This window comes from Formica exsecta, unplaced genomic scaffold (genome assembly GCF_003651465.1).
Source record: "Formica exsecta isolate Colony F162 unplaced genomic scaffold, ASM365146v1 scaffold30, whole genome shotgun sequence".
Taxonomy (NCBI): domain Eukaryota; kingdom Metazoa; phylum Arthropoda; class Insecta; order Hymenoptera; family Formicidae; genus Formica; species Formica exsecta.
The window spans coordinates 709,743-724,295 of NW_021850257.1; the positions used below are offsets into that span (position 1 = coordinate 709,743).

A 14,553-nucleotide genomic window follows, 5' to 3' on the forward strand; every position below is an offset into this window, starting at 1 on the left:
GTGAAAAGTGCGTACGGGCGTTCGAGAGATTAATCTTTTCGATTTCCATCGGCATTGACCCTGCTTGCTCGTCGATCCATCATCGTATACACGCGAGCCGAACGTTAAACGGCAGAATCGACCGTTGCCGAGGAAAAATAACGAGGGATCATCCCCGGATCTCTCATAAATCGATTTCACCGTTGGCGAATAATTACGTGACTCGAGGATCTAATGGCGGGGATTCGGCGCCGTTTATCTTCGTTATACAACAAACGAGTCGGAAAAAATCCCGACGGAGATGATTCCGACTTGGCGATGGAGAATCACGAGTGCGCGATCGATTGCTCGTCGCGGAAGTTATCGGCGAGCCGATAAAGGCCGGTTCAACGGTCGCTCATCGTTCGAGAATCGCGCCTCCGGCGCTTCCTGTCGCGGGTTGGCAACAATGAAAGTGCTCGATTACACGCTCGTTATATAATTAAGATTGTTACGTGTGCGCCGGCGGGAGCGAGCAAGAGCCGCGTCACCTTGCAGCTGGATGCTGCAAGTGGATGCGTATCATTAGATTTCGGTGTATCCCTGGTACGGTTTTTTGATTTATAGATACGGAATTTCGAGCGCGTTCAACGATAACAACAAGCAAGCAAAGATATGTAAATAAAGATATAAGATAAATGTATAATTTAAAATTATATATATATATAGATAAAGAGAAAAGAAGAAACAAATTAATTAAGATAATTGTTAAATTTATAGTCTACATTAGATGTTTAAATTCGACTTTTATCAGTTTCATTTCATAAGTATACATTAATTAATCCAAAATTAATTTATTTACAAAACAAGCGTCATATATCTAACTATTACTTATCTACGTATTTCGCTTATTCGAAATTAAACAGAATAAAACATAAAATAAAATAATTGATAAAAAGACAGAATAATTAAAAAAAAAAATAAAATAATTCGATTTCTCCTTTTTCACGAATTCGAAATTTCCATATTTGCCGTGATTTGAAAAACGAGTGAGAATCTCGCACCAGGTCTTTGTCTTCGTAAATTTCGAAATCGCACGTACAAGGTGAAAATTATTCTTCTTCGAGCGGAAAGTTTTTATCGCGACACTTTATGCGCGTGCACGCACGACGGTCATCGCGATAATGGTTTTATCGCGATCAACGTCACCCGCCCGGCGGCGTCCGATATTACGCAGTCGCGGCTTCGAATCGAGGCTGAATAGAACGCCGATAGAGCAAGCGAGCGTTCTAGAGGCGCTTAGGAGGATGTACAGGAGGAACGCATCACACACGGGCGATCCCAATTTCCTGATATCATTGATCGCTCTGTGCGACACGCGAGAGCCTTAAAAATTATAAACAACGACTATATATATCCCCAAGACTACAAAATATTGTCAGAATCTGCGTTCAAAATCAAGGCAAACGCGATGGCGGATTGAAATTTTCAAATTAGCCGTTGCATCTCCGCCAGAGACGCGGAGGGACGCTTTCCTCGCTGAAAGTGATTACGTAGCGGCTCTTGTAAGTAGCTCTTGTAAGTGCTGCTGCTGCTGCTGCCGCCGCTATTGCTGCTAATGACTTCCGTCTAAGTTTGAGAGAATGTGTGGCCGCACGCCGTGAGTATCTTGTTTCTCTCTCTTTTTCCAAGTTACAAGTAGGTACGTGAAAAGTAACGTAAGAACGAAAAAACGAAATATTCTTAAAAAAAAAAATATATTTTTTCTAAATTTTCGAATGAATATTGAAAATAATTGCTACGTCAAATACTTGAAGAGATCGAATAACAAACGAATACGAATTAAGACTCTTTCGCGTTAATTCGCTTGTATGTTGTCAATTTTTCAATTGTCCCCTATGTTTTTATCGTTCCAAATCGCGTGGTTTATACAAATATATTCTTCAGATATCCGCGATACGAGAACATCATTAATGAACCCGTATTGTTATACACGTAAACATGTGCGTATTCGGCAAGGTTCCTTTTTTTAGCTGACGTATCGATTACGGAGGTCATCGCCCGGATAATTGCTGTTTGAATAATTCGAGCGGACGGAATAGTCGCAATTCGAACAAAACTGCGTCATTACCGTTTTTTTATTGTGCGCGATTTCAACTGAAACGCGATAGGAATATACCCTCGAGCCTTTAGCAACGATATCGATCACGCCGAGAAAGAGAAAACGAAAGAGAGAGAGAGAGAGAGAGAGAGAGAGAGAGACAAAGAGAAGAAAAGAGAAATATAATTATTACAATATCCCAGTAAATATAGTTTGACATAACGTTTTGACAGCGATATTTCTGTTGATAAGGAAAGAGCGAAAATTTGTATACGAAAATATCTATTCTATTATTGGCATTAACAGTGATTTGCGATGATAAAAATTAAGCGCCATGTAGTTTTTATTAATATTTACTCGCAATTATATCACAAACAATTATACAATTAAATGACAACTACACGTGTTTCCGAGGTTCGACAGTTAATTCCAAAGATCCAAAAGATTGTATCGCATACTTATGACGTATTACCCTCACTTGCGTTGAACAAACTGTTCAAACATCGTCGTCGTGAAACGAAATACGGTCAGATTCGTTATCAGCGTAGATATTTGTGCGCCTCGTGACTCGTGACACGCGTGACGAACGCATGAGTTGGCGGCGGTCTTTACGACGTTTCAGCGCGAAGAAAAAAAGTGATAACGCTGCAACGCACGAAATTTCAGTTCTTGGCGCTTGACGACACTCCGAAGAAATTCAACGAGATAGTCTAAAATTAAAATTCCGTAACATCCGATTTATAGCGATTTATATCGTACTTGAAATAGCAACGTCGTATTCGTCTAATTTCTTTTAACCAATTTTAAATCGTCGTGTATCGTTGCATGTGAACAACGAGTGTTTCGTTCTCGTTCGATATACATATATAACATCACCCGTATAGCACGCGCCAACGTGCAAGCCGATAATGCTTATGCACGACTTGGTCCGACCGCTTTGAACTTGGCGGATCTCGCAAATCGTACGGAAAACGGGGTAGTAGGTCGAGCATTGATATCGCTCGCGTTACTGCCGAGAAAATCCGTTTGGCATTTCTTCCAGAGCGGCAAGATCTCTATTCTCCGAGATCAGCTGATCGATAACCGGATAAAGAAAAAAACGCCCTCGGCCATTCGATAATAATATCAAAGAGGGAAACGCGACGACGCGTGTAAAATCCACCGTGATTTCGGTGAACTCGGGACGAGCGTGCGCGAGAGATAAATGAAAATCTCCATCCACCGAGAACTTAAACCAGCGTAAGTGCGAAGATAAGCTCGGATAAGATTGGGAAGGAGGAAAGGGTAACACGTTCTCGAGACGAGGGGTTAAAATTACGTTTAACCACAGGGCAACTGCGAGAGGAGATTCGTTTGGCAAACCCGTCATTTTCTCGAGGACCCTTAACGAGAGCTCTCTTCTCTCCAACTTCGGGACTCCGCGTTTTTTCATCCGTCCCGCAGATGGAGGGAAAAAATTCAGGTCTCTCCAAAAGGCCCGTCAAGAAATCACGTGCTGCGAAAAACAAGAACTTTTGTATACGTAACGGAATGCGCTGCATCGCGATACGTTATCTACGAATGCTGCATGCATTATCGCGTTATCTGTCGCGTTTGGTGCGACAGCTTCGAATACAGGCGCGAAATATTTCGTCAGCTCGATTTCCCTCAAGATTTCTTATAAATCGCATTTTAATCGCTCCGTAATTATTGACATTATAAATTCTACATAATTAACGTAAATTACCGTAATCAGTTACATGAAATCTAATGACTCTCTTGGAAATCTCAGAATTATTCTCTTCTATTTTGCTTCTTTAAATACCTTGTATCAAAGACACCAAAAAATTTTGTAGAGAATTTTGCAAAAATTTCGTAATAAAATTATTGGTCAAGGATAGGACAGGTCAAGTATTGTCTGAACCATTGGAGAAGTTAATTTAGATGATTTTTATCGGCGAAACGAGCGGCTTATATAAAAATGCGGCAAATATCTCTGCATTCTCTTCTACTAAATTCTACAAATCAATAAACCTGCGTCATGACCCGCTGGATCTTAATGCAACGGGGCCGTAATAATAATGGGCGAATAAAACGTTGTGCACGACTGAAAACACTCTCGCGCAAGTTTTCCGCAATTTTCATAATTCGCTTTGGCGGCCGTCCAATCGCCTTGTTTCCTCCAGCGTTCTGCCTCGATGAAGATATAATTTAGTTCCACGAATGAAAATACATTTTTTTCACGATGCAATAATAATTAATATCTACATTATAAATCGCACAATAAATCCTTTGACTCTTAATACGAATTTCGATGCGCGAATTTATCATTCTGTATTGTGACACAATGATGTAAAGTGTATATATAATCATTTAATTAAAATGTGTACTACACAAATATATATAATATAATTAAATTTAAATATGTTAATAATAATAATTATTATATTATATATTATTGTATTATACATATAATGTCATTATATTTTAAATTATATATATTCTTTTTTTTAGTGTTATATATAACAAACAAACATATTTATTATACACGAAAATGCAAAAATATTGAGTCCGATTATAGTGTGATGTCACGACGACAACATAAATTTAATTACAAAAATAATTTAACTTCTCAGATAGTCCATACAAAAGGTCCATATAAAGTTGGATCTACAAGATTGATAGAAGCTTAGTATTTTTTGGCGTTCAAAAATAATCCTGCGATAGTCGATAAATATAAATTCAATTCTAAGCGAACACACTGATATCCGGAAATACAACGTATGATAAAATTCAACGCGGATAAAATTGTCGACTCGGTTAGACGCGTAGATCATCGAACGATCATCGAACGATCATCAAACGACGCAAAAGATACATCGTCGTGCGATTCGAAAAAGGCAGAATGCGGCGATAACCCCTTTACACACCGATATATACAACGAGAACTCGGAAAAGCGGATTGCGCTCTCGAATAGAGGAAGATTAACGATCCTCTATTGAGAGAACGCGCGAGTCCGTGTTCCGCTCTCGTTCGACAATGTTATTCTTAGGCGAAGCAGCTGCGAAATTAATGAAGGCGACCGCGAGAGCGAGAAAGAGAGATACGCGAAGCGTGAAATAATCTCGCTCGCGCGCGCGTCACACAAAGGGATATTTCGCGCTTCTCACGCGGAAACGTCGTCTAGCGAGTAGCGGTTTTGCGAGTGATGGATGAGAGCGTTCTCCGCACCGCGCACTCGAGACGAAAAAGTCGCGAGGAGAGAAAGACAGAGATGGTGGTATATCGTCGGAGATGCTTGACTTTCACGATGAGTTAGAGAATTGATACTTGCGGCGAAGCTGCGCCCGAGAAATTGAGATGAACGCGAGTCGCGACGATACTTTTAGGTTTTCTCTTGGATAAAGAATCGTATTAACTAAATTGACGTATTTTTTTGAACTACTGGATGCAGCTTATCTTTCTGGTACATTATATCCGACGCAATTATATGAATCAACGATAATTTATTTATTTATTTAGCAGAATATAAGGGAAAATTTATAACATCAATTAGAGGAGAAAAACATTAGATTAACGACAGAAAAAATAAAATATAAAATACAATAATATAAAACACAATTAAAAATTAGAATTAAAATTAAAATATAATGTTAACCAACATATGTAAATGCTATTGGACTGGACACTTTCAACATAAAAAAATAAGTGGGTCAAAAATCGCGATGATCATCCAATAATACCTCGAGTATTCTCGATAATTCATACAATTAAGTAAAAGCTGCCCGCCGAGAATTGTTTTCGTATACTTTGGCCGATCGATTCGGCTGCGGCATCCGCGAGTAGTCCGCATATCACGTGATTGCCACCGATCCCGGGGTATTTGTCTATCTACTACAGGAGCGACGGTATTTGCGCGCTGAGATTTTCCAATTAAAGCGTGATTAATTCCGTGACGGCCAGTCGGAACGTGCGCGGCCGGTTGTTTACTGCGGAAGCGAAAGGAGCGGAGAAAGCGGAAGGGAGAAAAAGAGAGAGAAAACAAGAGAGAGAGAGAAAACAAGATCGATGAACAACCGGGCAGACGCCGGTTGAAATCGATGTTAATCCGATCTCGATAGTCGAGAGAGACCGGTAGTTTGTTTGCCCTTCCGAGAAAGCGTCACACGCGTCGCGAAAATAACGCGTGTGCATCGATCCAGTCGAACGCGGCTCGCTCGATTAGTACACCCGCGTTATCCCGTTAACGGGGGGGATCCTAGCGGAGAAGTCCTTGACGCCGAACGGAATTTACGGTATATTGAGCCTTTTTTCCGGGCGAGAGGAGAGCGCGACCGCAGTGGGGATGAATGGACGCTGTTGCAAGCGCGGCAATTGCTGGACGTATACCAGCTGTGCAAATAAATTTGCAAAGTCGTTTAAAAATACGCGCGCGAGCACGTCAGTGTCCTCGGTGAATCGAAGAGAGAGAAAACAAGATCGATGAACAACCGGGCAGACGCCGGTTGAAATCGATGTTAATCCGATCTCGATAGTCGAGAGAGACCGGTAGTTTGTTTGCCCTTCCGAGAAAGCGTCACACGCGTCGCGAAAATAACGCGTGTGCATCGATCCAGTCGAACGCGGCTCGCTCGATTAGAACACCCGCGTTATCCCGTTAACGGGGGGGATCCTAGCGGAGAAGTCCTTGACGCCGAACGGAATTTACGGTATATTGAGCCTTTTTTCCGGGCGAGAGGAGAGCGCGACCGCAGTGGGGATGAATGGACGCTGTTGCAAGCGCGGCAATTGCTGGACGTATACCAGCTGTGCAAATAAATTTGCAAAGTCGTTTAAAAATACGCGCGCGAGCACGTCAGTGTCCTCGGTGAATCGCTTGTTTAGAAATTTCGAGCTTTACATTAGCACGAGATACCGCAAAATACTGCCTCTCGCTTTATCTTCGTTAAATGTATCATTCTCCCGATTACACACATGCAACAAAATAAAAATCATTTATTATCGTCAGCATTATTTATTCAACACATTGCGCGATTATAGCCGGCTTTAGACGATTCACGAATCGTGACAAGATTCAAGACAGAATATTTATAATTTATAATATTTATAAGATTTATAATCTTATATGTGTGTGTGCCTGTATTTCACTTTTTCAAATGTTTTTATTTCGCACATAAAATTATAAACAGTTTTCTGTTCCGAATTATAGATGCGGGCTTTAAGTGAGGGAGACTATGTGACATTCAAGCATCACAAAATGCATAATAAAAAACAAATATAAAAAAATAAGCATAAACTAAGATACATAAATAAATTTGTAATATATAATTCGCGCAGATAAACGCTTAAAGAGCGTTCTAAATTTCTCAAAAAAAAAGAAGTTAAAATATCTGACAGTCGGATTTACAAAAGTAAAAGTTTATCCCGAATTTTTGTGATCATACAAATGTAGCGTTCGTATAATCAATTTAACATATTTCATAAACATAAACATTTGCGTATGAAATCAGTTTTAAATTCTGTCACTAATTATAAAGCCATCTTTAAGAGCATGTAATACGACGAGCGTTGGACAAATAACGCTGATAATAATAATAAAAATATTATTATTGTTATCGTTATTATTCTGTTGAAATTTGATGCATGACTCACTTAACGAGGACGCAAGCAGTATTTTACTTGAACGGAATATTGTTGCAAATAATCAATTACATCGGAGTTGTGTGCGCAATTTTCTCCAAAGTAAACGATGCAATTGGCCGATTCTAAACCGGTGCACGATCGCCGCGTGCGTGCCGAGGATACACGTGTACCGGGGGGATAAGCACACTCTATTACAGCGCACTAAAAACCGGCTCTCTCGCGCGCGACCTTTAACGTAACTCGCCGTAATGATCGCGTTTCTGTGAGTGAAACACACGCAGAAGCTTGTGCGATGAGTCACACCATCAGTTAGCTCCAGATTGTTGTCCTCGCAAAAAAAAAAAAGACGGGAGCCTTGAAAGGAATTAATCTTGTCGCGAGCGAGTAATGGAATGGAATCGATGAGCATGTGCGTTTGCCTCGTCTCATAATCCACGAGAAAGAAAGCGAAATAAAATGGATAAAAAAAAAAAGAAAGGGATTTATCTATGTTCCCCTCTCGTAAACCACTTACTCGATATATCCTAAAATATTCATATTTGCGTAAAAAAATTCCGATATAGATGCGCGAGGCGGATACAATTGAAATTCCGTTGCACTCAGCGTTTCGCTGATGGTCGATATTTGTTTCGAGAGGGTGTAACGTACGCACAATGCTAGGAAGCAACTCGACGGACAAATAATGATCGACGATTTATTTAACGTTCGAAGAAACTGTATAGATTGAATCGCGAAGATATCAAAAAACGTGATTCGACGAATCACGTTTGATTATCACCACGATTATCATCAGCGTACACAAAGTATTTCTGAAATAGGTCGACAAACTTTAAATATTTATTTCACGCATTGCGTTCGAATTTTTGCGAGTCGAAAAAAATCTTATCCAGCAGTTTCTTTAACGAAGCGTGTTTTTACACAAGCGTTTCCGACTCCATATAATTCCTTTTTGTCTACCTATTTCATAAACATCTCGCTCGGATACAATGATAGGGATGTTTATGAAATATATATAAACGACTAAGAAAACCGTAGGATAAAAATGAGACGCACTTTACGACTTGGAGCTGAAATGCGTCGACTTTCTCCGCGCCTCTCGTCGCATATCGTGTACCTTTCGCGAAGCTGCTGTGGGTATCAAGGCCGTGACTATCGTCACCTGTTTATGCGCTACATAATTGCGGCCACGGAACGAAGTAAAATCAAAAAGCGACGAGTATATTACGTCGTAGATACATTTACACGTTGTCGTGTTATTCGTGGCGCGGAGCGAAACTCGAGCACATGATCGTCACGTAACAACACGCGACCGCGTGCGTTACAACGTCACACGGCGTGTCGCAAGCATGACAACCGCCACGACATTCGTTTCACCGCGAGCGATTATTCGCGAACGCGCTTCATTAATTAATTAACTCGAGACCAAGCTTACACGTGAATCTCTAATATTTCCGTCCAATGACTTTTAAGGACTTCGTACGAACCTGTTCGCTCTCTTCGTGATTACTTCAATTAACAGCTCTATTTTAATAACTGTATGTCGTTATAGTTTTGGCATAAATTTCGAGACATTACAAGGTTTATGTTAAATCGAAGCGTTTGCAACGCGAGAAGATATTCTTTAGGAAGGAGGAGGAAGGATATCACTCGCGGTCAATTTTCCGCGCAATCCATCCGTGAGCGATCGTAATTTCGCTAAATTCGTAATTTGACCGCGAGCTTATCTACGCTTATGGACGACGCACAAGAGATAAGCACTGTCAAGGTATCGTCTGGCGTGGATATCACTCGCGTATCTAGTTCACGATTTCGAGATGAATTGCGAGAATCGCGTAAAAAAATCGATGGAATGTTCACATACAATAAAAATATTTCCCTCAACGCAAAAATTCTCTTATCGTTTCATCAACAACAGATTGTTGTCCTCGCAAAAAAAAAAAAGACGGGAGCCTTGAAAGGAATTAATCTTGTCGCGAGCGAGTAATGGAATGGAATCGATGAGCATGTGCGTTTGCCTCGTCTCATAATCCACGAGAAAGAAAGCGAAATAAAATGGATAAAAAAAAAAAGAAAGGGATTTATCTATGTTCCCCTCTCGTAAACCACTTACTCGATATATCCTAAAATATTCATATTTGCGTAAAAAAATTCCGATATAGATGCGCGAGGCGGATACAATTGAAATTCCGTTGCACTCAGCGTTTCGCTGATGGTCGATATTTGTTTCGAGAGGGTGTAACGTACGCACAATGCTAGGAAGCAACTCGACGGACAAATAATGATCGACGATTTATTTAACGTTCGAAGAAACTGTATAGATTGAATCGCGAAGATATCAAAAAACGTGATTCGACGAATCACGTTTGATTATCACCACGATTATCATCAGCGTACACAAAGTATTTCTGAAATAGGTCGACAAACTTTAAATATTTATTTCACGCATTGCGTTCGAATTTTTGCGAGTCGAAAAAAATCTTATCCAGCAGTTTCTTTAACGAAGCGTGTTTTTACACAAGCGTTTCCGACTCCATATAATTCCTTTTTGTCTACCTATTTCATAAACATCTCGCTCGGATACAATGATAGGGATGTTTATGAAATATATATAAACGACTAAGAAAACCGTAGGATAAAAATGAGACGCACTTTACGACTTGGAGCTGAAATGCGTCGACTTTCTCCGCGCCTCTCGTCGCATATCGTGTACCTTTCGCGAAGCTGCTGTGGGTATCAAGGCCGTGACTATCGTCACCTGTTTATGCGCTACATAATTGCGGCCACGGAACGAAGTAAAATCAAAAAGCGACGAGTATATTACGTCGTAGATACATTTACACGTTGTCGTGTTATTCGTGGCGCGGAGCGAAACTCGAGCACATGATCGTCACGTAACAACACGCGACCGCGTGCGTTACAACGTCACACGGCGTGTCGCAAGCATGACAACCGCCACGACATTCGTTTCACCGCGAGCGATTATTCGCGAACGCGCTTCATTAATTAATTAACTCGAGACCAAGCTTACACGTGAATCTCTAATATTTCCGTCCAATGACTTTTAAGTCGTACGAACCTGTTCGCTCTCTTCGTGATTACTTCAATTAACAGCTCTATTTTAATAACTGTATGTCGTTATAGTTTTGGCATAAATTTCGAGACATTACAAGGTTTATGTTAAATCGAAGCGTTTGCAACGCGAGAAGATATTCTTTAGGAAGGAGGAGGAAGGATATCACTCGCGGTCAATTTTCCGCGCAATCCATCCGTGAGCGATCGTAATTTCGCTAAATTCGTAATTTGACCGCGAGCTTATCTACGCTTATGGACGACGCACAAGAGATAAGCACTGTCAAGGTATCGTCTGGCGTGGATATCACTCGCGTATCTAGTTCACGATTTCGAGATGAATTGCGAGAATCGCGTTAAAAAATCGATGGAATGTTCACATACAATAAAAATATTTCCCTCAACGCAAAAATTCTCTTATCGTTTCATCAACAAAGACTGACAATCGTTGATTATCGCATGCTTTAAGCGAGATTACATTTATTATTCGTTGACCTCGCATCATTTCCTTTGCGACGTCATCCAAGAAAAAAAAAAAAACGCGAGATTACGCAATGCTTCATCACGCAAGCACGCAAAATATGCCACGCGTGCGTGCGTATGTGTGTGCGTGCGCATAAATCATCATCGCTCGTCACGGCTCGCGATCAACGCCCACGCGCGTGTTTCAAGTTCGTCCCGCGAGAAGTAAGCCGCGGAAGGCCAAAACTTTTCCGAAACAATTGCGTACGCGGCTCCGGAATTCTCGAGAATTCTCACATATTTACGGATACTCACGTGTTCGTTTCTCTCGCGCTGCTCCTGGTGATCGACGTCACGCTCTGCGATTTATCCACCACACTGCGATGGTCCTCGAGAACGAAATTTCTTCCTCTTTCACTCAAACACTCGCGCGCGACGATAGAAAGGAGGGTAGGAAGTAACAGATCAATCTGGGGCGGGGTAAAGTAAGTACTTCACTCGAGACAAGATTCCACAAAATTGCACGATGTACGTATATATATAAAAGTAAAAAAAGAAAAGAGTATGTGTACGCTGATACACGCGAGAATGGGGTAGAAACGGTGGCGGACTGCTCCCTTTTTTTCTCTCTCTCCTATCGCTCCCTCGATTAACTGCTCTTCGACCTTCGCGAGGCGGTTGTTGCGCGACTGAGATTGTGTCGGGCTCCGAGCGAAGCACTGAAAAGAACTCCTCGCGCGCACGCGTACGTACACACCGTCCTCCCGTCCCGTGTACCTGTGTGTAACAGCGAGATCCGTATAGGTAGTTCGTATCCGTGTATGAGAGGGGGAGAGAGAGAGAGAACGCGTTTTATCGTCCCCTTCCTGCAATCCGTAACCACGTTTCGATGCGTACAAAACAACGCTCGCGAGTGCCGCTGCGAGACTGGAACGCGAGGTAACATGTGCGGGCTCTTACATAGAGCGCCGAGTGGTGGGGATGGACGAGGAGTGGGGAGAGTTGACGGCAAAGCGAAGCGCGGTGGTGGGAGACGATCTCCTCTTCCCCTCCTATTTCCCGCGAGAGGAGAGAACTCGGCGGTGAGCTGGCAAGGACGCGGTGCCTCTGACGACGACGTGTCGATCGCTCGCTCTCTTTCGGCGCACTCGGCTCGTCGCCACTTCAGCGTGTTCCTCGCGCGCACGCTCCCGCTCCCTCTCTTTCTCTCACACATTCTCTCTTTTATTATTATTATCTCTAGCTGATTATATTTTGATCCGCTAGTCGTATATTTCTGGATCGCGCTTCTCAAGCGAATTTTCTCGGAATGAAATTAATTTATCTCTGCCCGTCTCCTCCCTCTTTCTTTTTCGTGTTTTGTTTCGTTCCTTTTGTTTTCTTTTATACTTTTGCGCGTATATATTCAGCTTTCAATCCGCCTTGTTTTCTTTTTATTTAATGTAATGCTATTCGATTCTTTTTATGATTCTCGTATACTTCATCCCGGAGAATTTTATTTTGGAGGATTTTATTTCAGAGCATTAAAAACGCATTGCGCTATTTATTTTTCTCTCTTTCTGAGAATTACTTTATTAATTTAAAATATAATAAAACATATGGGATAAAAAGTAAATATATTGTATATATATACAAGTGCATTTAAACGAAAATATACATATAATTAAAGTTCGAAAAGAATTCTAAATTTAATTTTCCTCTCTCACATGAAAGGATTTCTAAAGCTTGGCATATCATGAGTATTTTCATACATCAGAAGCGTATAAAGAAATAAGAAGTAAATATAAATTTGTTTCGAGGTATATAAAGACAATACAGTATCGCAAAAGTTTTCGATTCGTAGTTCGCAAATGTAGGACAACGCGAATTCTGCGAGCGGCTTACGTTGTAAAATAAACGGGGTAAACAACATCTCGAGTCGGGTTCTTTAATTTCTATTTTCCGCTTTTATAAGCTGCTTTAAAGCTTTGTAAATACGCGCGCGCGACACATTCGGCGAACAAGTAACGCGTGACGCACGCGAGGAGGAAAATTACCGGGCGTGCAGGAAGATGGGTATCGGAACTTCCGCGATGAACTAAGACAAGAGGTGGTGGCGTGCGTCTTGCATTGTACCTGTCTGCGGCGGCGTAACCGCGAGACGAGAGAGAAATGAATTCCTTTTTGCGGCAGGAGGAGGTAGAGAGAGAGAGAGAGAGAGAAAGGGAGAGGAGAAGTTTTGTTTGCCTGCGATAATGAGAAGACTCGCGGCACCGCCGACGACGTCGTTCCTCGCTTGCTCGTTGCGGAAGCAATTGTACAATCGTTCCGCCACCTTTGTGCCCGCGCACACGAGCATTAATTCGCGTCGTTCGTGCGCACGAATTTACCGCGGATGTCCCGCCTTTTGTTCGCCTCCATCAGGAACAATGATACTTCGCGAAAGCGACACTCTTCGGATTTACATCGTCGCGCGATATCGTTCGTGAGCCGTCATCAGATCAGACGATTCGTTCGACGCGATAAAAATTCGATGTCTTTCTCCCTCTCGAGACGGAGAGTCACTCTCTCTCTCTCTCTCTCTCGCTCTTTCTCTGTCAACACGAGAGACATCCACCGCGTGCACGCTTCTGGTAGTTTCGCTACCAACCCGAGATTGCATGCACCAGGCAGGGTACAGAGTTCAGACGAGTGGAAAGTTCAGAGGAAGCAAACGGTAGTGTGTCTTCCCGAGACTAATTTTACACGCGTTTTCGTCGACGTCGTCGCTTCGCAGAGTAAGAAATTATTAATTAACACGCGAATTAACACGAATGTCGCGTTTCAAAAGCGGGAGAACCGTTAGTAAAATTATTCCAACGCTCCAGATGTATACGCGAGTGCATGTATCGCGCGGTTAAGCTGCGAGGTTTAATCAATACCTCGTAATTTACTCGACAAAATTAATTCGGCGGTGTCGTGGAGGGGAAGGGAATACCGCGACACCCCGACAAATTGAGGTATTTTACCAATTACGAACGATATACATTGACAGTCCTCAGACGTTCGTCAGTTGCAACTATCTCGAGCGCATAACAAGATGTGTGTGGAACGCATATATACAGTCGCACAGTCGGCGGTGTTTCTCTTCCCCCTTTTCGGCCCGAAATCACCGAGTAATTTCGTCGTCGTGAACGTTATTGCACTTGCAACGCACGTCTGCGAATTTTCACCGCGCAATTTAAAGGATTAAAGGTGCCGACATGCGCGCGCCAAATGAAGGACTTCGCGCTGTCCATCATCAGGAAGAGGAGCTATATATCGTGTTTAACGGCTTCCTCCCCTCCCCCCCCCCCCCCCCCACAAAAAACCCCTATTTTTT

The 14,553-nt window shown here is 42.1% G+C and overlaps 1 protein-coding gene and 1 long non-coding RNA gene across 4 annotated transcripts in view; one reads left to right on the plus strand and one right to left on the minus strand.

Moving 5' to 3' along the window:
- Positions 1–14,553, minus strand: part of LOC115237627 (protein Tob1) — a 79,963-nt gene that overhangs the window by 22,997 nt on the left and 42,413 nt on the right. Inside the window, exon 1 of one of the 3 annotated variants that reach the window (XM_029810801.1) lies at positions 11,529–12,123. The exons of the other annotated variants lie outside the window; for them this stretch is intronic. The gene's annotated coding sequence lies outside the window, so the exon portion shown is untranslated. Of the gene's footprint in view, positions 1–11,528; positions 12,124–14,553 lie in introns of those variants that run through there. 3 annotated transcript variants of the gene reach the window in all.
- The window catches only part of LOC115237632, a 17,360-nt gene continuing 3,852 nt past the window's right edge, over positions 1,046–14,553 (plus strand). Inside the window, exon 1 of the long non-coding RNA XR_003884372.1 lies at positions 1,046–1,618. This is a non-coding gene — a long non-coding RNA (uncharacterized LOC115237632). The remainder of the gene's footprint in view (positions 1,619–14,553) is intronic.